The following is a 22,864-nucleotide window of genomic DNA, read 5'->3' as shown; positions in this document are numbered from 1 at the left end:
CAGAGAAAAGAAATTGGAAGCAAATAGCCACCCAAGAAAGATTGAGCAACAATGATGAGTTAAATCCATTTTTTATGAATTATTTGCACCAAAAAGCAAATAAATTATGAATCCCAAAACACAAACATTTATCTATGGACTAACTTATATTATTAGGACTACACCCTTTCTTGTTCATTCTCATAAATTACAAATTTATCCTATCATAAATATCAGTTGTGTTGAAACCCTTTTTGGAGAGGTACCCATTTAAATATCTTCATAGCAGAGTTCAAGTCACCAATGCTATCTGAAAGCCGGATAAGATTATCCGGGTATAGCTTATTCCTCAAAGGTTGAATCTTTGCTTCATAATCAGTAACTTGGAATGTATTCGCACACGAAAGTGAGGATTTTGCTTGATAATGTTAACGATAAAAGCTTAATCCCCATTGAAGGCGCTCATGAGCAGGTTTAGGTTACTACCAACCCAAACTGATGGAGCCCACAAGTAAAAGTTTTTTCCAATTGAAGTTAAATAAAAAAAGGCCACAATGCTTGTTCCCACCCATTAAGTTTTAAAAACCCATATCCCCCCTATCAACAATTAACATTAACGAATTCTAACATAAGTATGGGTAAAAATGACAATTTGAGCAGTAATTAAAAATCCGACTCCTTGGCTCCCCTTCACTAAAATATCTGCGGTTTTCTTTCACTGCAGGCTCTATTCTGTGTCTATTCTTTCATCTGAAATATCAAGATTTGATGTTTATAGTTGATCCAATGGTGTAAATAGATACGTTTTATGATTCTTGATGTAATGATCTATCGATTGAGATGCATTTTAACGGCTGTTTACAATCTTTCATATTTTGATGGTTACAATCTCTCTATTCGTCGTCGCATTTTTGTGATTATTATGTGTGTTCAGTGTTGTGATTATTTTGATGGTTTTTCTGCATGTAGCTTGATGATGTTGCAAATAACAATGGTGTCGTTCACGTATTGGAGAAAAGGCCTGACTCAACTCCCCAACATTTTCAATAAGTTTTTTCTTTTTCTTTTTTCCTCAAAGGAAATTTTGTGTCTGTTATATATATTATATTTTTCTGCTGCATAATAATCGTGTGTAATGCTTCTCTGATTCTTGAAGTATTTGAAGACCCAGTGCAGGCCTTGGAAAATGGGAGAGAAGTATTTGAAGAGAAGCAACTTTCTCCTTGAGCTGTAAATTCTCTTGGAGCATTTTTGTTCAACTAGCAATGACTGCATTTTGCAGATTGCATTATATTCTGTTCAATTACCAGTGCAATGTTCAACCACTATAATGAATTCATTTTGGTTCTTAGTTTCAAGCACTGGAACTAGAATTTTGCAGACTACAATCTGTTCAATCAGAAAAAATATTTGAAATGTATTATGATTGTTTACAAATTTAAAAAATTCATATTTTAAGGCGTATCAAATTAATACGATATAATGAATGTATAATACGATATGATATATATCTTATGATATGATATGTATTATCGATTCGAATTTATATATATTTTTAGAGAAAATGATGTGCTGTAGGGGTGTTTATGAGAAATTTTAAATGTATTTATGATATTCTTTAAAATGATAACATGTAAATTTAAATTTTATTATTTTATTAATATTTTGTTATTTTATTTTTTTAAAAGTATATTTTACAATACAATATGATACACGATACAGACAATTAAGTTTTCAATATAAATACAATAAGCAATTGGACTATCATGATTTTTACTTAATATTAGGGCTATTGGACGAGATCTGAGTTGACTCTCTTTCGGTTCAGTGTAAAATAAAGTTTAAATCTTTTGTACCTATTTATTAACTCATAATAATAAATAACAATTTACATGGATAAATATTTATTAACTCATAATATTATAAAATATAATTATTTACTTATGGATTATTAATAGTAAATTTGTATTTTTATTGATTGAATAATTTTTTAGATTATTTAACTCGGATTGTACTTTTGAAGTTATACTGACTTTTTTTAATCAAAAAAATTTATTTGTATCAAATTTATTTATTTTTTAAATTGAATTAACCGATTTAAGCACCTCAAACTTTGACAACCAACTAATAACTACATAATTTGATTTTAACTCAACTATAATCTTTAAATAAATGGGACCAACTATGAGGATGAAATTCCATTAATGAAAAGGTTTAAGCAGTCGGATATTGTTAAATAAAATGACCCTATTAAAATTCGTACCGCCCCTACTATTTGTAGGTCTCAATTTTCTTGTCTCTCATCTTCCCTTTCAAATACCATAAAAAATATTCTTTTCCCACGATAGAGGAGCAATTGCCTCAAATGAGAATAATGCAAGGGATTTAAAGTATAAGAAAGTAAGAATTTAAATATTTTTTTGATAATATTTTAAAATTAAACTTTTTAATTTATATGTTATAGTAGTTATAAGATTAATAACTGAACTTAAATTTTTATTTATTTAGTTGTAGTGAATTCTATTTTAAAAGATAATTTAACTCAAATAAAAATTTTTTATTATCAAAATCACACTAGTTAGAGAGTCATTTCAAGTTTCAACTGCAACAAATTTAATCACAATTGCAAATTAGATACATCAAAATATGGTTATTGAAATGTAAACACAACCTAGCCTAGTGTGCTATTATCTTTAAGAGCACAGTCACTATTATGTGGCTATTGCTTGAAAAATGTGTTTCTTTTTGTCTGATTAATTGTCTACCTACTTTTGATATTTTTATCAGAGTGTGTGAAATTGCAAAGAAAAGAAATTGAAAGTAAATAACTGTCCAAGAAAAATTGGCCGGCACTGCTGAGTGCATTCAATCAAGGGGCATATGTTTTCATAATTTATTCAAAATATAATATCAAATTTTTTCCTTTTTTGGTGAATAATGGTAGACAATCCAATTCATCATGTATGAATCTTACCATAAGTATCAGTCATGTTGAAACCTTCTACAAGGAGATATCCATTTAATTATCTTCACAACAGAGTTCAAGTCGCCATTATCCGGGTATAGCTAATTCTTCAAAGATTGAATCTTTGCTTCATAAACAGTAACTTGGAGTGTATTAGCACGCCAAAGAGAGGATTTTGCTTGAAAATGTTGACGATAAAAGCTTAATCGCCGTTGAAGGTGCTCATGAACAAGTTACGATTACTACCAACCCAAACCGATGGAGGCCACAAGTAAAAGTTTTTTCTTGAAGTTAAATAAAAAAAGACCAAAAGCCTTGTTCCCACCCAGGGTTTTATGTATTGACAGTGCACCCATCAAGTTTTAAAAACCCATATCCCCACCCATCAACAATTAAACATTAACGAATTCTATCATAATTAAGGGTAAAAATGACAATTTGATTACAAATCCGACTCCTTGGCTCCCCTGCACTAAAATATCTGCAGTTTTCTTTCACTGCAGACTCTGTTCTCTCTCTATTCTTTCATCTGAAAAATCAAGATTTGATGTTTATAGTTGATCCAATTGTGCAAATAGATACGTTTTATGATTCTTGATGTAATGATCTATCGATTCAGATGCATTTTAACTGCTGTTTACAATCTTTCATATTTTGATGGTTACAATCTCTCTATTCGTCCTCGCATTTTTGTGATTATTTTGATGGTTTTTCTGCATGCAGCTTGATGATGTTGCAAATAACAATGGTGTCGTTGACGTATTCGAGAAAAGGCCTGACTCAACTCTCCAACATTTTCAATAAATTTTTTCTTTTTCTTTTTTCCTCAAAGAAAATTTTGTGTCTGTTATATGTATTTTTCTGCTGCATAATAATCGTGTGTAATGCTTCTCTGATTCTTGAAGTATTTGAAGTCCCAGTGCAGGCCTTGGAAAATGGGAGAGAAGTATTTGAAGAGAAGAAACTTTCTCCTTGAGCTGTAAATTCTCTTGGAGTATTTTTGTTCAATTAGCAATGAATGCTTTTGGCAGATTGCATTATATTTTGTTCAAGTACTAGTGCAATGTTCAACCACCATAACGAATTCATTTTGGTTCTTGGTTTCAAGCACTAAAACTAGAATTTCGCAGGCTATAATACATAGAGGTGTTGATGGGCGGGCCGGGTTCGCTTAGGATTGGCCCATTAATATACAAAGGCCCAAGGCCCAGCCCATATAAAAATAAGCCTTAAATAGGCCGGGTCGGGATTTAAATGGGTCTACCCGACCCATTTAATCAATATTTTAAAAAAATTATTTAAAAATTTTAAATTCAAATTATTTTTCAATTATTAAAACCGAGAATAGTACTGAAAATATTTTATTTATAATCTCTTACTTATAATAGAAAAATACCGTAGTTACATGATGAAAAATATTATAAATTGTAACATAGTATAAATAAATTAATTTATATATTGTATAAATTATAAAACATAAATAAATATATACTATAATAATATTCAAATGGATTGAATTCATTTGATATTTGATCCATTTGTAATATTTTGTAATGATAAAATTAAAATAAAAATAAAATTATAAACACAAAGAATTATTATTTGTGAATTCAGATATTTTCTAAAAGAGAATTGAAGAGAGAAAATGAGATTGAATATAATGAAATAATTGAGATTGAAAGATTTGTAAATGAAAGTGAAAATGAAGAAAAATTGAATGGGTTTATATAAAAAAATTAATTAATTAAAAATTTTTAAAAGAAAAATGAAGGCCAAGGCTTATGCTAGCCTGACACGATACAATACTGGGTTGGGTTTTCTTGGTCGTGCTTTGTGTCGGGCCTCCATTCGACCCGACCCAATTGACGTGTTTAGTAAGGTCAATAAGCTATCAACATTTCCACCCAAGAAAGTAAAAAAAGTCAACAAGTTTTTACTTAGAATGATTAATTTAAATTTCTTAAAATTCTTTTAAGGATCAATTCAAATGTATCATTTTAATTTACTTTCATTTTTAAATAATTGAAATTCACATATTCTAACTCATTCTCATTTCTAAATAATTGACATTCAAATATTTAAATATTTAGGCATGCCATTATAACTTAATTTTATGACCATACACAACAAGGTGAATGGATCTTTAATATGGACAATTAAGTTTTGATTTTAACAATTGTATTTGAGTTATACAGTCCAAAGATCTACTACTTTAATGGTTATTTGAATTCATCTCTTTGTTTATGTATTTCATTTATGTTAAAATTGTTATTCAACTCTAAATTTGTGTGAAATATTTTTTATGGATTGCAATTGTTCTAAACATTTTTTATTATATTAAATTTAAATAGATTGTTAGATTCTCATTGTTTTTTTTTTTTTTGCTCACTTCACATTAAAGAGCTTCTTTCGCTTAAAAAAATTAGTTGTGTTATTGTATTATTTCTTGTAGTACATTATTTCTTTTATTCCATGTTTGGTGGGTTTTCATAAGTTTTCACTAGGAGGGCCTTCCTTAACAAAAATATTGGATACGCTATTGCCTATGATACACGATACATATCTTATAATACAATAAGATATATGTGAAAAACAATTTGTATTCTAAGGTGTATAAAATTAATAAGATACGATAAATATATCATATAATACGATGAATGTATCATACGATATAATACATATTTTATGATACAATACATATTAATGATAGATTGATATACATTTTAAAGATAACAATGATGTTATAGGGGTGTATATGAGAAATTTTAAAATTTTAAGAGTGTTTGTAATATTTTTAAAATGATGATTGTAAATTAAAATTTCATTATTTTATTTTTTAAAAGGTGTATTATATAATACGATTTGATATAGATAATTAAGTTTAATGTACAATACAATACGCAATTTGACTATCCTAATTTTTACTTAATATTAGGGCTATTGGACGAGATCAGCGTTGGCTCTTGTTTGGCTTAATGTTAAGCTCAAACAAGTCAAACTCTAGTAAGAGTAGTCCCAACTTGAAATTGAGTCAAGCAATTTGACTTAATTGAGTCATCAACAAATTCATATTCTTTAATAACTTATTATCTTCTTCAAAGACTTTTTTTTTTAATGATTCTTCTTATTCATCTCTGGTGACTATTCTTTATCATTTTCGATGACTTCTTCAACAAACTCATCATTAATCGAACAAATCGAGTTCAGTGTCAAATTGACTCTTATTCACGCTTGGCTTGACTCAGTTTAAGTTCTTCCCTAATCAATATTAATGTAACATTTAGATTCCTTGAGAATAATTTTTCACTTGACTTAATAATGTGGCATATATCTAACATAATTTATTTGGATTAGGGTTGATAGTATAATTGTATTCATTCAATGTGTTTATTAGGGCTCTTGACCTCTATTTGTGGTTTGTCAATTTTTTAAATTTAAATTTAAGTTGAACCAACTCAATAATGATTGGTAGATAAATGTCATGTTTAGTCGTTGATTACTTGAAAATGTCTGGTGGATTCTCGGTTTTTCAATTTTTTTTAAGAATATATATGTATTAACAAAAGCAATGTGTCATTTACAAAGATGACTTAGAAATAACCTATACTCATTTTTCCATACAGGATGATACCACAAACCACAAGCTAAACTCAACCTAGGCCGGTACAACCAAGGCTAAAGCGACAAAATACTCCTCTTGAAGGTTCATCAAAATTGTTTGTGAATTTAGTCAAGATAATTAATTTGGTACACTTAATAAAAATAATTAAAGTTTATTTATTAAAAAGTCATTTTAATAAAAAAATGTAACAATTCAATCTGTTTGATTGTAAAGTAAAGTTTAAATCTTTTATAACTATAATAAACAACAATTTATATAGATAAATATTCATTAACTTATAATATTGTCAAATATAATTATTTACTAATGAGTTATACTAGTAAATTTGTGTTTTTATTGATTCAAAAATTATATAAGATATATATATATATATATTAAATTGTTTTACTCGAATTGTACTTTGAAGTTATATTGATTTTTTTAATTAAAAATTTTATTTGAATAAAATTATTTTTTAAAATTGAATTAACCGATTTAAACACATAAAACTTCGGCAACCGACTCATACCTAACTAATTTTATTTTAACTCATCTATAATATGTAAAGAAATGAGACCAATTATGAGGATGTAACCCCTTTAATAAAAGGGTCCAAACAGTCTGATATTGTTAAGTAAAGTGACTGTACTAAAATTCATGTTCGCCCTTTATCTCTCTATTGGTGGGTCTTTGTCATTTTGATTTTCACCCGCGATAAATTCAATCTCAATTGCAAACTAGATACATTTGATGTATAAACGGCTTCATTGTCATTTTTGGGTTCCAAACCATCCTCAAGTCTCTATGCAACTTTTGAAGCCTAGAAGAATGAAATTCTAGCAAATCCCACCCAAGCCAAAGGAAGCATTGCACCTGCAATTTTGCCCAAAACCACTTTTGGGTATAGTCTTATTACATGCACCCAAGGTTTAAGTGATAGTTTGCTCCAGTTGATCCAAAAGTGTGACTTTAGAAGTCCATCAATGGCTCAAATGTTCAAGCATCATTTTGAGAAGCCCAAAGAGCCCAAAATTGGTTTTTACTTACATTAGAAATAAATTAGAATTTGGTTGTTTTAGTTAGGAAACATCATTCCTAAAGTTAAAAAAAAAAAAAACAACTAACTTTTGTCTTTAGTTGATTATTATGTATGAGCTTGGTTTAGAATGAATAGCTTAGTTTAATTATGCCAATTTTAGTTGCCTTTTGTGGAAAATATTGTATCATTACCTTTTATGCCTCCTATGTAAAGGGGTGGATCTTCATTTGTAATTGGTTAGTTGGCATTTTGAATGAAAATTTGAAAAAAGCTTTGTTGGTTTTTATCTCATTTCTTTTATCCAATCATTCTTGATGGAAGATTGGTGGTGGAAGACCCAAAGGTTGGTGGAACTTTCCTTTATGCTTTGGTTATATTTTATGTTTTCTTAGAAATCCAAATTAGGGTGTGTATGTGTGTTAATTTTGCTTATGACAGAGAGTTGCACTATAATTATGTTTTCTGCTAGTGAATTTGATTAGTATTTTGAATACTTTATCTATTGAATTTTGAGGGGTATCATAACTTGATAGAAAGTTCTTTGAGTCTTCTTTGCATCGATATAACTTTGGTGTGAATTGAAGATCATTTGGATGGTTAAATTTGAAAAACAAAAAAACTGCACATGCTAAATAAACAATAAAAACAATTTTTTATTTTTTGGTTTTTTATTGCATGTTTAGATGAATATGCACCAACATTCTAATATGTTTGTTGAAATGTAAATGTAGGGTGCCCTGATGTGCAATTATCTTTAAGAGCACAATCACTATCATATGGCTACTGCTTGGAAAATGGATTTGTTTTTATTGGAGTAATTGTCTACGTACTTTTGACAATTTATCAAATAGTGTGTGGAATTTCAAAGAAAAGAAATTTTATTGAAAATATAATGATGAGTCTATCCAAACAAGGGGCATGTATATTCATAATTTATTGAAAATATAATATCAAATTTTTTACTTTTTTTGGTGTAACAATGGTAGTCAATCATTGGATTTAAGTTTTTCTCTTATTTGATAATCAGTTCTAATCTGATTAAATAAAAAGAAAATAATTCTTTGTTATATACAACATAAATGGTTTAACTAAAGTAATTGTTTTTCCTTAAAAAAAAAAAAAATTGTATACAAATGAATTTATCAGGTATGAATCTAGAAAAAGCAGGGAAGATACAAACATTGAAATGGTTGTTGAGATATTTCAGTTTCTACATTATTTCCTTTCATTCTGCACTTCCTTCATCAGCTCCATGTCTATATTACATGGCAATAGACTTTAAAATATTATCCGATTTCAATTATTTAAAGAGACATTCACTGCTGCTTGAAAAATGAGTTTGTTTAAATAATCTACCTATTTTATTTTGAGGTCAATAAGTCAACAATATTCTAATTCTACCATCCTCTTTTTTTTTTTATAAATATTCTGGCGAGTTTCCATTGTCAAATAAAGTGAACTTCGTGGAATTCTCCCTTCTTCACTTTCTTTATTTCAACTTTTTTTCCCCAACATTTCCGGTTCTCATTTTCTTTGGAAAAAAAATTACCTTTCAATATTTCTTATTTCTCCATTAAAAAACAAAAAATCTCCCTTTTGGTTATTTCTCGTGTACTAGAAAAAAATTCAATTCTCTTAAACTATTTTTTAAATTTCAAATTGAACCCAACTATTCTTTAACCCAATCTAAACTAAATGATAATTTTCGAATAATTTGGTTTGCTTTTTGATTTGAACCCTTTTTCTCACATCTTTGATCAACCTATCAAATTAAAACTTTAGATTAGATTCAGTTCAAATCAAACTAAATACTAGTTCAAATCGAGTTAACTCTATTTGAGGCACTGAGAATATATAAATTATTATAGAAGAAAATAATAATTAAAGGAATGGTGTTTTAAGAACAACATTTAAACTAATGTTGTAGAGGGATGAATTTACAAATCTGATTATTCTGAGAATACTTGAAAATAAGATGAATAAAGACTCGTCGATTCAACATATGCTCGAGAATTCCACTTAGAAGATCTTTATAACATTGTGCAATCTTCACATGACTCATCTTGATATCTTCATAGTTTGATTAGATCATAAGAGAACAAGCATAGCTTCCACCAGAACATTTTCTATGTTCAGCTAATTACATTTGGATGTTTTCTTCATATAATTCTATAATTTGTGTCATAAGCTTCTCTGCAAAGTAACCAAAGTTGTTGCCTTTTTCTTGAAGATTCAACCAATGCAAAAATTCTAAAATAATAATAATTTGTAAAGAGTATGTTAAAAATTATAATAATATTTGAAACAATTTGAGTAAAAAGTAATAGCAGAAACTAGAAGGGCAAAAATGTATTATTTTTCTCTTAACGTATACTTCAATTTTTCATTCTCAAAACGATTGAATTTTGTGGAACTTTGAGAAGATGATGAATGATTGCACTAAAATTACGAGCAATTGCCTAATGGGAAAATCAAGGAAATTACAAACAAGAAGAGAGTCAAAGAATCGTTGTACCACCTTTTACTTTTGGTCAGGATAACGATGCTACGTGCTTAACTTTACTTTTGTGAAAAATCATGTACGAGCCATGTGTTCATGGGCTCTTAGTGCCCCCTATGTTTGCAATAATTGTCCTAAAGGTCTGTACATCGGAGTGCTAATTTTTAAATTTAAATTTAAGTTGAACCAACTTAATAATGATTAGTAGATAAATATCATTTTTAGTCGTGATTACTTGGATTATCATCTTTTCAATTTTTTTTTTAAGAAAAGATATGTATTAACAAAAGCAATGAGTACTTTAAAAAAATGACATAGAAATAATTTATGCTGATTTTTTCATATGGGACGATAGCACAAACCACAAGTTAAGCTCAACTTAGGCTTGCACAAACAAGGCTAAAATGACAAACTATCCCTCTTGAAGGTCTAATAAAATTGTTTTGTAAATTTAGTCAAAATTATTAGTTTAATACATTTAATAAAAATAATTAAAGTTTAATTTGTTTAAAAGTCATTTTAATTAAAAAATTCAATCCGTTTGATTGTAAAATAAAGTTTAAATCTTTTGTATCTATAATAAATAACAATTTATATAGATAAATATTTATTAACTCATAATATTATAAAACATAATTATTTACTTATGGGTTATTAATAGTAAATTTGTATTTTTGTTGTTTAAATAATTATATAAGATTTATATATATATTTTTTAAGATTATTTTACTCGGATTGTACCTTTGAAGTTATATTGACTTTTTTAATTAATAAATTTTATTTGAATAAAATTGTCTTCTTTTTTAAACTGAATTAATCGATTTAAGAACCTCAAACTTTGACAACCAACTAATAAATAAATAATTTGATTTTAACTCAGCTATAATCTTAAAAAAAAGGGGATCAATTATGAGGATGAAACTCCATTAATAAAGGACATTGTTAAGTAAAGTGATTTTACTAAAATTCATACCCTTTCTTTATCTCTCTCTTGATGGGTCTCAATTTTCTTCTCTCTCATCTTCCCTTTTAAATACCACTAAAAATATTCTCTTCACATGGGAGAGGAGCAATTGCCTCAAATGTGGATAATGCAAAGGATTTAAAGCACAAGAAAGTAAGAATTCAAATATGTTTTTGATAATATTTTAAAATTAAGCTTTTTAATTTATCTGTTATAATGGTTATAAGATTGATAACTAAACTTAAGCTTTCATCTATTTAGTTGTAGTGAATTTTATTTTAAAAAGATGATTAAACTCAAATAAAATTTCTTTATTATCAAAATCATTGTGGTCAGAGAGCCATTTCAAGTTTTACCTGCAAAAAATTTAATCTCAATTGCAAACTAGATACATCGAAATATGATTATTGAAATGTAAAGGCAAACTAGTATGACATGCTATTATAGTCGTTGTGAATTGAGATTAAATTTAATTGAGTTTGAGATTGAACTAAAATTTGGATGGAAAATAATTCTTTTCCCTAATTTAAAAAGTATAGTCGTTGTCATAGGGGTGCTGCCTAGAAGATGAGTTTGCTTTTGTCCGATTAATTGTTTATCTATTTTTAACAATTTATCAAATAATGTGTGAAAATGAACTTTGGGTGGGTAAAACAGACTTCTCATTGCACAAATGCTGAGGCAGAAAGCAAATGCAGCATAGCCTCAAAAAGCGTGTCCTATTCAGACTCCGGTAGGTTCAAATAATACGAGGCCTCGAGTTTGAAATATGAAATAGGACTTTTCCGCCTATAATATCCGTTTTTGTCCAGTTTAATTACTAGCAGTCAAGGGAATTGACTTGTAAAATATTGAAAGAGGAATTATCCGTTTCTGTCCACAACGCTGTACAAAGAATCTTTGTACCATCTTTTACTTTTTGTCAGGACAAAGATGCTATGTGCTTAACTTTACTTTGCTTTTGTGAAATATCTTAGTGTCCTCTATGTCCGCGAGCCATCTGTTCATGGGCTCTTAGTGTCCTCTATGTCTAAAATAATTGTTCTGAAGGTCTGTACATTAAAATACGATTGTTGAAATGTAGATGCAAATGCAAGCTGGTAGGTCCCAGTCCAAGCTTAATATATTAAACTAGCAAATAGCTCTCTTCGGGTGAGAACAAACCACAATGTTTGGGAACTTTTTCTCTGCCTTTCTTTATTCATTAGAAGTGTTTAAATACAAAAGATTCCTACAACCTTTCCTATTATTGCGACCACAACCTACATGCATAAAACAAAAACTAATTCATGGCAACTTAAATAACAACGTGCAGAAAAAATGGTTATTTACGTGCCATCATAAATGAGACCATAATTGCAACTGTGACTCCTTCTTTGTGAACATTGCTGCCCATGACTTAGTCCATATACTTCTGATTTGTCGTTGAATTCGCTGAGACCTTCGTTGTTGTTGAGGTCGTGGCTTATCAATACCCCCGTCTTTCACTGGAACCTTCTCCTCAAGGTTCAAGTTTATGAATCGATCCTGTAAGACTGCAGTCTCTTCCCAAGTAGCATCATCGACCGGTAGGCATTTCCATTTAACAAGACTTTCTTCAACAAAACGCGAGCCTTTTTTAACCCATCGTGTATCCAGAATAGTAGCAGGTTCTAAAACAACTGCTTCATCATCATCTGTTAGTGGCAGATTAATTGTAGCAGTTTTGGATTCGCCTACTTTCTTCTTAAGTAGCGAAACATGAAAAATTAGATGAATTTTGGATCCTTCAGGAAGCTTTAATTTATAAGCAACCTTGCCCACTCGTTGCTCAATTGGAAACGGACCATAGAATCAACATGCTAATTTTTGAGAAGCTCGACGAAAGATCGTTTGTTGCCGATAAGGGTGTAGTTGAAGAAAGACCAAGTCACTGACTTGATACTCAATGTTATGCCATTTTGAATCAGCTACTTGCTTTATGTAGTTGATAGCCGAATGTAAATTGATTTTTAGTTGGTTCAATATGTCATCTCAGGATGCTAGATTTTGGTTCACTTCATGAACATGAGACATACCGATCAGGTAGCACGAAATGGTTGGAGGTAGTCGTCCATACAAAGCCTGAAAAGGAGTCATCCCTATGGAAGTGTGGTATGTTATGTTATACCAAAACTCAGCCCATGGAAGAAATGAAGTCCATTTGCATGGTTGATGATGGACAAAGTAGCGAAGATATTGTTCAAGACACCGATTAACAACTTCGGATTGCCCGTCTGTTTGAGGATGGTATGAGGAGCTCATGTTTAACTTTGTGCCTGATAGCTTGAAGAACTCTTGCCAAAAACGACTAATGAACACTGGGTCTCGATCACTAATGATTGATTGGGGCATTCCATGCAGCTTGACTATGCCATCAACAAATTTTTCAGCTACCATTTTGGCCGTGAAAGGATGGGTTAAGGTCAGAAAATGTACCAATTTACTCAACCAATCGACCACCACGACGATTGTATTTTTGCCATTAGAAGTCGGAAGTCCTTCGATGAAGTCCATTGTAATGTCATCCCATACTTGACATGGAATGGGCAAAGGTTGTAAAAGTCCCGCTGGTGCCAGCATTTCAGATTTAATTCTTTGGTAAACATCACAAGCAAAGATGTACTCCTGCACTATTCAGAACATCGAGGGCCAATAAAATTGTTGAGCAAGTCTTTTGTATGTCTGCAACACTCCGGAATGACAACCAATATAAGAATCATGGAACTCTTGCAGTAGCTTTTTAATTAATGATGAATTTGGAGGTAGCACCACCCTGTTTTTATAGCATACCAGTCCATTTCTCCATGTGTAAGGAACACCTGGCTTTTTAGTTGCTAATTTGCCAATTTTTTCCATGTATGGATGTCCAATAGCCTCTGCTTTTAGTTCATCCCAAAGTGGAGCTTGAGAAGTGAATAAAGCATTAAGAGAAGGGTTGCCCATGACTTTGGAAAGTGCATTTTCTGTTGAGTTCTCTTGACCTGGTTTGTAAGTGATTTCATAGTCATATCCAAGCAACTTTGTGACCCATTTTTACTGCTTCGGTGTTGCTATTCGCTGCTCTAGCAAGTTGATCTGTTTGGATGTAGAACTTTCATCCCAATAGATATGGTCACCAGGTTTGAATGGAATGAACAATGGCCAGCATCTCTCGGGCATAAACAGACCATGACCGTTTGGACACTCCCAAAGCTCGGCTCATAAAGGCTATTGGTTTTCCCTGCTAAGTGAGAACTGCACCAATTCCCTCTCCTAAAGCATCAGACTCAATGACAAAAGGTTCATTAAAATTAGGCATAGCTAATGTAGGAGTTGAAGTCATAGTCTGTTTAAGTGCTTGGAATGTTGTTTTGACATCCTCCGTCCATGTGAATTGTCATTTCTTTAACAGATTGGTAAGTGGTTGAGCAATGGTGTCGTAGTTATGAACAAACTTTCTGTAATAACCTATAAGGCCTAAGAATCCACACAATTCAGAGACATTAGTAGGTCAGGGCCAATTGAGCATTGCTCTAATTTTGCTTTGATCTACCATTACACCTTGAGGAGTGACAATATGGCCTAAATACTCCAACTCTTGCTGGCTAAAGGCACATTTGCTAATTTTAACAAAAAATTTGTGTTGCCTCAAAATTTCAAAAGCTTGTTTAACATGTTCAAGATGCGTGTTCCAATTGGGGCTATAAATCAAAATGTCATAAAAAAAAGACTAAAACAAATTTGCGAAAGTATGGTCGAAATATAGAATTCATAATTGCTTAAAAAATAGATGGTACATTAGAAAGGCCAAAAGGCATGACTAAATATTCATAATGACCATTATGAGTTCGAAAAGTAGTTTTAGGAATATCTGGAGGGTGCGCTCATACCTGATGGTAGCCGGCTCGAAAGTCAAGTTTAGTAAAGTAATTTGCCCCATAAAGCTTATCAAGCATTTCATCAATTGTAGGAATTGGAAAGCGATCTTTGATGGTTACGACATTAAGTGCCTGATAGTCAGTACAAAAACGCCATGTGCCATCTTTTTTTTTTAACCAATAAAACAAGAGATGAAAAAAGACTGGTACTTGGTCTTATAAGCACCAATTTTAACATGTCATGAACTTGTTTTTCAATTTCAGCTTTTTGAAAATAGGCATACCTGTAGGGTCTCACATTGATGGGTTAAGTTCCTTCCTTAAGGGTAATTCAGTGGTCAATCTCCCTTTCTGGGGGTAGTTAGTTTGGCTCCTAAAAAATATCCTCAAACTCTTTAAGCATCTGTCACATGTCTAGGTGAATTTCTTATTGTTCGTTATTGGTTGTAGTTCGTAGGCAGATGGCAAACACCAAACTTCCATGTCATAATTCCTTTGAAATAGCATTCATAGGTGCCGCTTGAATAGGTTAAATATCAGTGCCTTGTAGTCGATGTGTTCATTCTCCCCATTGGAACTCCATTGTCATTTTCTTCCAATTGCATATCACTGTACCTAGTTGTTCTAACCATTGTACTCTTAGGACCAAGTCCAACCCAGTTAGTGGTAAAGGGTAAAGTGTTAAAGAGAAAGGAATACCTTGGAGTATCACAGACATGTGTTCAAATATCCCTTTGCACATTAATGGTTTTCCATTGGCTACTTTGACGGTGAATGGCTCAGTTGGGATTGCAGGTAAGTGCAATTTATCAGCTATCTTTTCGCTAATAAAATTATGAGTGGAACCACTGTTGATGAGAACAACCACCTCGTGATGCCCAATCTTTGTTGTAATTCGCATGGTTTTGGAAGTTGTCCATCCGGTGAGTGCATGGAGAGAGATTTCAAGTTGAGTTTGATTATTGGTGACAATGTCTTCTATCTGTTCATCTAGATCTGCTTCCATATTTACACTAGAATCCCCTACTAGCAATAATAGTTGAGGTCCTCGACACTTATGACCTAGAGCAAATTTTTCATCACAACTGAAACAGGGGCCTTGTGCACGCCTCTTCTGCATTTCCTCCCAAGTGAGACGTCTCATAGTTGATGCTAATTTGGATTTTGTTGGGGAAGAATAGTCCAGTTGTAAACGGTTAGTCGATGGTGGTCTTATGAGCCTTCGCTGTCGATTAAGTTGGTCATCTCTCATTCGTGCCAAACCGATTGCTTCCTTTAATGATTTGGGTTTGAACATTCGAATACCGTCGACGATTTCTGAGTTTAGACCACCCATAAATGTCCCAACCAGCGCCTTTTGTGTCTATCCTTGAACCCGATTTCCCAGCTTTTCAAATTCTCGTTGATAATCTCGTAACGTGCCCACTTGTTTCACCCGTGATAAAGCCTTATGAAAGTCTTTGCACTACATTGGTCCGAAACGAGCCCAGAGTTCTTCTAAAAATTTTGCCCAGGTTATTTCTCGTCCTTCCTCCTTGTATAAGCGGTGTAACCACTGCCACCCTTGATTCGCTTCCCCCTCTAATGGAATGACGCTAGCGACACCCTTTGGCTTGCTGTGGTGCCTTGGTATTCAAAAAATTGTTCCACTCTGTTGAACCATTCTGTTGGGTCGTCGTCGGAGTACCTCGAAAATTCCAGCTTAGCTAATTTGTACTAAAAGACATGTCGGCTTCCGTCTATTTGATCTCGATAGTTGTCACTCGTGTTTTTGAAACGGCCATGACGATCATTAGTGCTGGTATTGGATCCTTCTCGGGTGGACAACAAAGCTTCTGATAATTTGTGGATGGTTTCTTCCATTTGATGCAACTTGTTGGTGAGACCAAGTTCTATCCAACTCATGCCGTCTTGAAGTCCTCCTAGCCCAGCTTCCACCTGTTCGATCCATTCCCTGTTGGTTGCCATTGAAGTTTGGCTCTGATACCACTAGTAGGTCCCAGTCCAAGCTTAATATATTAAACTAGCAAATAGCTCTCTTCAGGTGAGAACAAACCACAATGTTTGGGAAATTTTTCTCTGCCTTTCTTTATTCATTAGAAGTGTTTAAATACAAAAGATTCCTACAACCTTTCCTATTATTGCGACCACAACCTACATGCATAAAACAGAAACTAATTCATGGCAACTTAAATAACAACGTGCAGAAAAAATGGCTATTTACGTGCCATCATAAATGAGACCATAACTGCAATTGTGACTCCTTCTTTGTGAACGTTGCTGCCCATGACTTAGTCCATATACTTCTGATTTGCCGTTGATTTCGCTGAGACCTTCGTGGTTGTTGAGGTCGTGGCTTATCAGCCTTTGCAGCTTTTTTACGGTCGATAGGAGTAAATTTCCATCTGGATTTTTTGAGACAGCGATTGGCAAGGATGATTAGATTCTTGTTGTTTGGTGGCTTGTGTGATTTTGTTTAGATGAAATGTTCAGACTTAGGTTGTTACTCCTCTTGAACTCTTATTCGTAGGAACTTAGATAGGTCTTCAAGAGGGAAAATTTTCTAGTCTGCTGTGTTGTTTGCCTCAGGCATACTTACTTTTCTCCCCTGGTAGGATGAGCTTAGGTTGTACTCGTTGTCCTCTTTTGGTGAGTATGTTGCCTTGTTTATAAATACTTTTTCTCGCCCAAAAACAAAAAACTATTTTCTGGTACAATTAATCTGGTGTATCATAAACTATTTTGACAAGTGCAACAAATTCATGGCATGAAGTTTATGGTATAAACCGCCTTCTCCTGTATTTTAAATTAACATGAATATTATTCAATCTTTCAAAGCTTACAATGTGCTTCGGGTTTCTTATATTCAGTGCTTTTCACTGATTTTGTTTTAGTATTTTTTTGATAGAAAACACTACACTACAGAAGGCTGGATGATGACTAAAAATTGAAGAGATTTTAACATTTCTCAAATTGAAGAGAGTTCGGATAAATGTTCAAGGAGAACTTGAACATTTTGACCTAATTTGAATGCTTAAGTATGAACAAGTGAGATACCCGTGTTCTTCTTCAAATTTATGTAACTTTTCGTTAATTGACATTTAATTTTTTAATTTATGCTCTACCAATTTATTGTTGAAAAATTTGGTGTATTGATTAATTTGGTTATAGTAAAACTAAGATTTTTGGACTTAGTCTCATAGATATAAGCTATGCTAATAACCGAACATGTGAAATTCATTTATCCCAATTACATTTAATGCTCATTTATATTTTTCACTGTATGTGTTATTAGATACATGACCACATTTACGACATACACATATTGTGTCCATGTATTGTGGTCATAAACAACTTTTATTATTTACAATTGGCACGAAAGTAGCTTCTGAATTTTCTATATTCAATAAATCTACTCACTGATTGGTTGCACATTTATTACTTTTTTTTTTTTTTGTTATTTCTCATAATGAATATGTTTCGGGAAGGTAGTTTTACTATTAAGCCACCTATATTAGATAAGACTAATTATCTATATTGAAAGACATGAATAAAGATGTTATTGAAATCAATTACAAGAAAGTATGGATTTTGGTAGTTATGGATGGTCTCCACCTGAAAGAGAAGATGATGAAATAAAACCAATCAAACTTTGGACTAATGTTGAACCAAAAATGTCAAATTAAAACTCTAAAACTATTCATGGAAACTTCAATGTTGTTTCAATTAACCATATGGGAGTAATAACTAATTGTAAGATTGCAAAAGATGCGTAAGAAAAACTGAGAATTAAGAATGAAGCAACTGAGAGGGTGAAGAAAACTAGGATAAGAAAACTCCTAAGTTATTTTGAAAACTTAACAATGCTTGACTCATAAATTATATTTGATTTTTCACGCAAAGTTGTGTGATAATTAGTAATGAATCCTATACCCTAGGAGAATTGTGTGCGAAACATTTCAAGAGAAAAATAACTTATTTTCATTTACAATCTTTGAATATTTACTCAAAACTTTGAAATAATAAGTTTAGTTTAATTGGATTCTTTGTTTTTTGTGCACTCCTCATAATTGTTGAATTATTGTATTGCCTTTGATGAAATCCAACAGGCCTTGCTAACTGAGGTATTCAATGAACCAAAGTGTAAAAACCCTATAGTCTCCTAAGCTAGTAGTCTACTAGGGCAAATCATCGCACCTCAAAATAGTCGTCACATCTAGTCACAATGGGCATCCCCAGTCTGACCAATATTGTGATTGAGCCTTGATGGTCGACAGGTACTTGAATGGGCTCAAGTCAATGAATCGGTTAAAATCAGTTATGTAGCTCGCTCGCTCAGGAATTGTAATTGCATATCCTTCATCTTCTTAGATCAACTTTTGCGTATATCCAGTCCTCCGTTTTTTAAGTTGACAGGGAAGTATACTTGCATTCAAGGGTGAGACATAGAGGATACCTTATCCGTGACCGTCCACGGCGTAAAAACTCTCCCCTCTGACGTCCCGTCAATGGCAAGAAGAAGACAGCCACTGGAATGTCAAATCGACAATGTGATACTCTCAAACTAAATGAGATAAGCAATAAAAGTTGTGTCAACCATTGTCCAATCACCATCAGTGGGGCCAGGACCCCAACGTCAGAAGGGTCTGCCAAAACAATCCTTTTTTCTGAGGCCCTACAAGGAAAACATCACGACAATCATCATCCGTAGCATAATCATACCATGTACAAAATGCTACCATTAGACAAGAAACTGTCGTCGGGTAAAACGTTAGGGACCTCTTAGATTGATGTTGGTCGCCCTGGGGGGATATCAATAATCATATCACTAAATTAATAAAATGGAAATAGTGCAAGTTTTCTTTACCTGGACTGTAAAGGGTTCCTGCATCAGACTCGTCAGTGTCTGTTTCACATCTGATACGGTTGACTAGAATGCGGTCACATGGTGGTAGAACTTGTCAAATCTCCAGGCAAACTGCTCTTGCACGATGGCTATAAGGTCACGTACCATGCACTCATGAACAACAAACATCTTATGATAACCTGAGCAGTATCTATTGAATCAAATGTCATCATGGATGTCCTCGAGACACCCTGATTGCTTGATGTCCGGTTCACTTCTCGGTCGTCCTAGCAAGCAAAATCTCATTGACAACACTTCGATAAATTTATTATAAAAAATTGGTTAATACATAATTAATATAATATAATAATAAATGTAAAGTTATCAATTCATAAAAAAACAACTATCAAGTAGGTACCGCCTCAGCCCCAAAAATAAGCAAGGCGTCAACTTGGAATGTGGCAACCAAGAAAATTCCCTAGATTTGGTAGAGTGTCGTTTATCCAAAGCTACAAAATGAAAAAATATTTTGGTTTGTCGAATAATATAAAATAGAAATGAATAGGTAATAAATTCTGACCAAAATCTACAAATTCCTTACCTAAAACACTAATAAGAAACCATAAGTGCATAATTAATTCTGGGGAGGACAGCTACATATGGCGTGTATCAGTAAACGCGATGTCGTCATACCTGTTCTGTACTGCCCGCCTTATCAATTTAGTCATAAGGTTCCATACCATGCATTCCCACAGGAAACAATTGAATACATCAAGATTGTCTGCTAGAAGGCAATCTGAAACCACCATCCTATTATTAACCCCTAACAACCTTATAATATAGTGAGCTTGACAACATCCTGGTTATTGTTGCCCCAAAACTGTGCCTCAAATGTTAAATACAGGTCCCATATGAAATTAATGTAGAACTGAGGAAGTACCGTCTCCTCAAACAAGGAACCCCTCTTACTAACACATACAATTTTATGTCGCTCTATTGATTGAATAATAACTCTGTCATCATCGCGAACTCTAATGGGTTAAATTGGATGTCCACTCTGTTTAGTATAACCCAAAACTCTTGATCTCACAGTTAATCTGACAGGAAAAAACCAATGTAATGGCACAACATTGAATATATGCTCCTCCAACAAATCAATTAACTACCTAAAACATGCATGCCTAAATAATTGTCATTGCATCATGGATAACTTTGCTTGAATTTTTTCTATCGTGTCTTTATGGCCCTGTTAACTGAACCATAAATTGATGTGCTTCATTAAATTTATATTCCATTTCCCCAAAATTAATAGGAAATCTCTTAAAAATATATACATACATTAGTTAATATAACCGGCAAACTAAAAAATTGAAACGAACATAAAACAAATAAAATGGGAAATTAAAGTCAAATAAAATGAAAAAAAAAGGTACTGTGAACACTGAATACTAATAGTGAACAATAATCAGGTGTTGCGCCTGGCTCTAGTAAAGTGAAAATCATCTCATTTCTGGCAAAAAACATCGTTCAACAAATCAGTCAAAATATTGATAGGAAGCAAATTTCAACATCTGATAACCAATTTTAACTAAAAAACCACCATTATACTAATCAAAATTTGAAATTTAAACATAATAGTTTCTACCAGTGGAAAATCGATATATTCCAACAACAACATTTTGTACGCTTAAATCACAACCTAGATTAATGAATAAACATTTAATTTCTAAATTTATGAACCCATTCGGTTTTTTTTTTTTTAAATATCTTTTGCATATTAAAAGGAAAATAAAAATGAGCAATATTATCTATACCCATTTTAAGTACACAAATATATATACATTTATATGTATCATTACATGATTAGATATTGTTTTATCATTAATTCAAAATCACTCAATTATATGATGACATGTATAAGTGGGTATATATTTATATACTTAAAGTGGGTATACCCAATCATGGTATTGCAAAAAAAAGAAAAAGTTGCAAGCAATTTAACCACATTTCTTAAAGGTTGAAATTGAATAAATCATAACTGACCTTTCCAGGTTTAAAATCTTACCAATCAAAAGAATACTAGTAACAATAGGGAAAATGGGATTATAATACAAACTGAACAGGCTACAATAGAGAACATAGAAATTTATATTAATAAAATTAAAATTTTGAAAGAGGCTAAAACCGTACTAAATCTTTGAAAAGTGTATCATGGGCCTTTGCAAAAAGAGACTGAACAGTCAACTAAAATGCCACACCAAGACTAATCGATAATGGAAATAACATAGCAATGTTTTTAAAATTGGATCGGTGATCAAATTGATTATCTCATTGATTTACTGGTTCGATTGATGCAACCAAAAAATTGATCAGTTGAATTTATTATTAATTAAAATTAAAAAAATAAAATTCTAATCAAATCTGGTTAAACCCAGTTTTGACCGAATCAATTACCAAGTAGTATTTTTTTATTAACCGAATCGGACTTGAAACCGGTTCGCGGTTGAATCGTTTAATCTGGTCTGGTTTTCAAAACCTTGCAACATAGTGAATGAAACACCTGAACAGATAAAAAAAGGGGAAATTATAAAAAATAGCCAAAATACCCTCCCACTAAGCAAAAATGCCCAAAGTCACTATTTTGAAGCAAAAATGCCCAAATTCACTATTCCTAAGCAAAAATGCCCATGACTTTTTCTAAAATACCAAAATTACCCTTCCCCTCATTTATATAAACCTCCTCACTCACTATAAGGGGTTAAATAAAATTTTATTAAAATTAGGGAGGTATTTTGATATAAAACATTATAAGAGCATTATAAATTTCTCAATGAAATCTTAGGAATAGATAATTGAGGGGTCAAATGAAATGTTATTAAAATTTGGGGGGCATTTTGATATTAAACATTGTAGGAGCATTATAAATGAAATTTTAGGTTTTTTCGAATTTCACCGTTTTACGATATATCGACTCATATTTTTCAGATTTTCGAAGAATTTTTTGATTGTTGCTATTCTAGGGTATTTCAACTTTTAGAATTCGAATTTCAATTCTATTTTTTCGAATTTCACCATTTTACGATATATCGACT

At 31.9% G+C, this 22,864-nt stretch overlaps 1 protein-coding gene and 1 long non-coding RNA gene across 2 annotated transcripts in view; one reads left to right on the top strand and one right to left on the bottom strand.

Annotated features, from left to right (window-relative positions):
• Positions 1-22,864, bottom strand: part of LOC123209130 (meiosis regulator and mRNA stability factor 1-like) — a 75,913-nt gene that overhangs the window by 16,887 nt on the left and 36,162 nt on the right. The window lies entirely within an intron of this gene.
• LOC123209141 lies at positions 3,397-4,043 on the top strand. The gene is made up of 2 exons (XR_006500976.1): positions 3,397-3,543; positions 3,668-4,043. It is a non-coding gene; the product is annotated as an uncharacterized LOC123209141 (long non-coding RNA).

The sequence above is a fragment of the Mangifera indica genome, chromosome 2 (genome assembly GCF_011075055.1).
Source record: "Mangifera indica cultivar Alphonso chromosome 2, CATAS_Mindica_2.1, whole genome shotgun sequence".
Classification (NCBI taxonomy): domain Eukaryota; kingdom Viridiplantae; phylum Streptophyta; class Magnoliopsida; order Sapindales; family Anacardiaceae; genus Mangifera; species Mangifera indica.
This window is presented reverse-complemented; position numbering and strand designations above follow the sequence as displayed.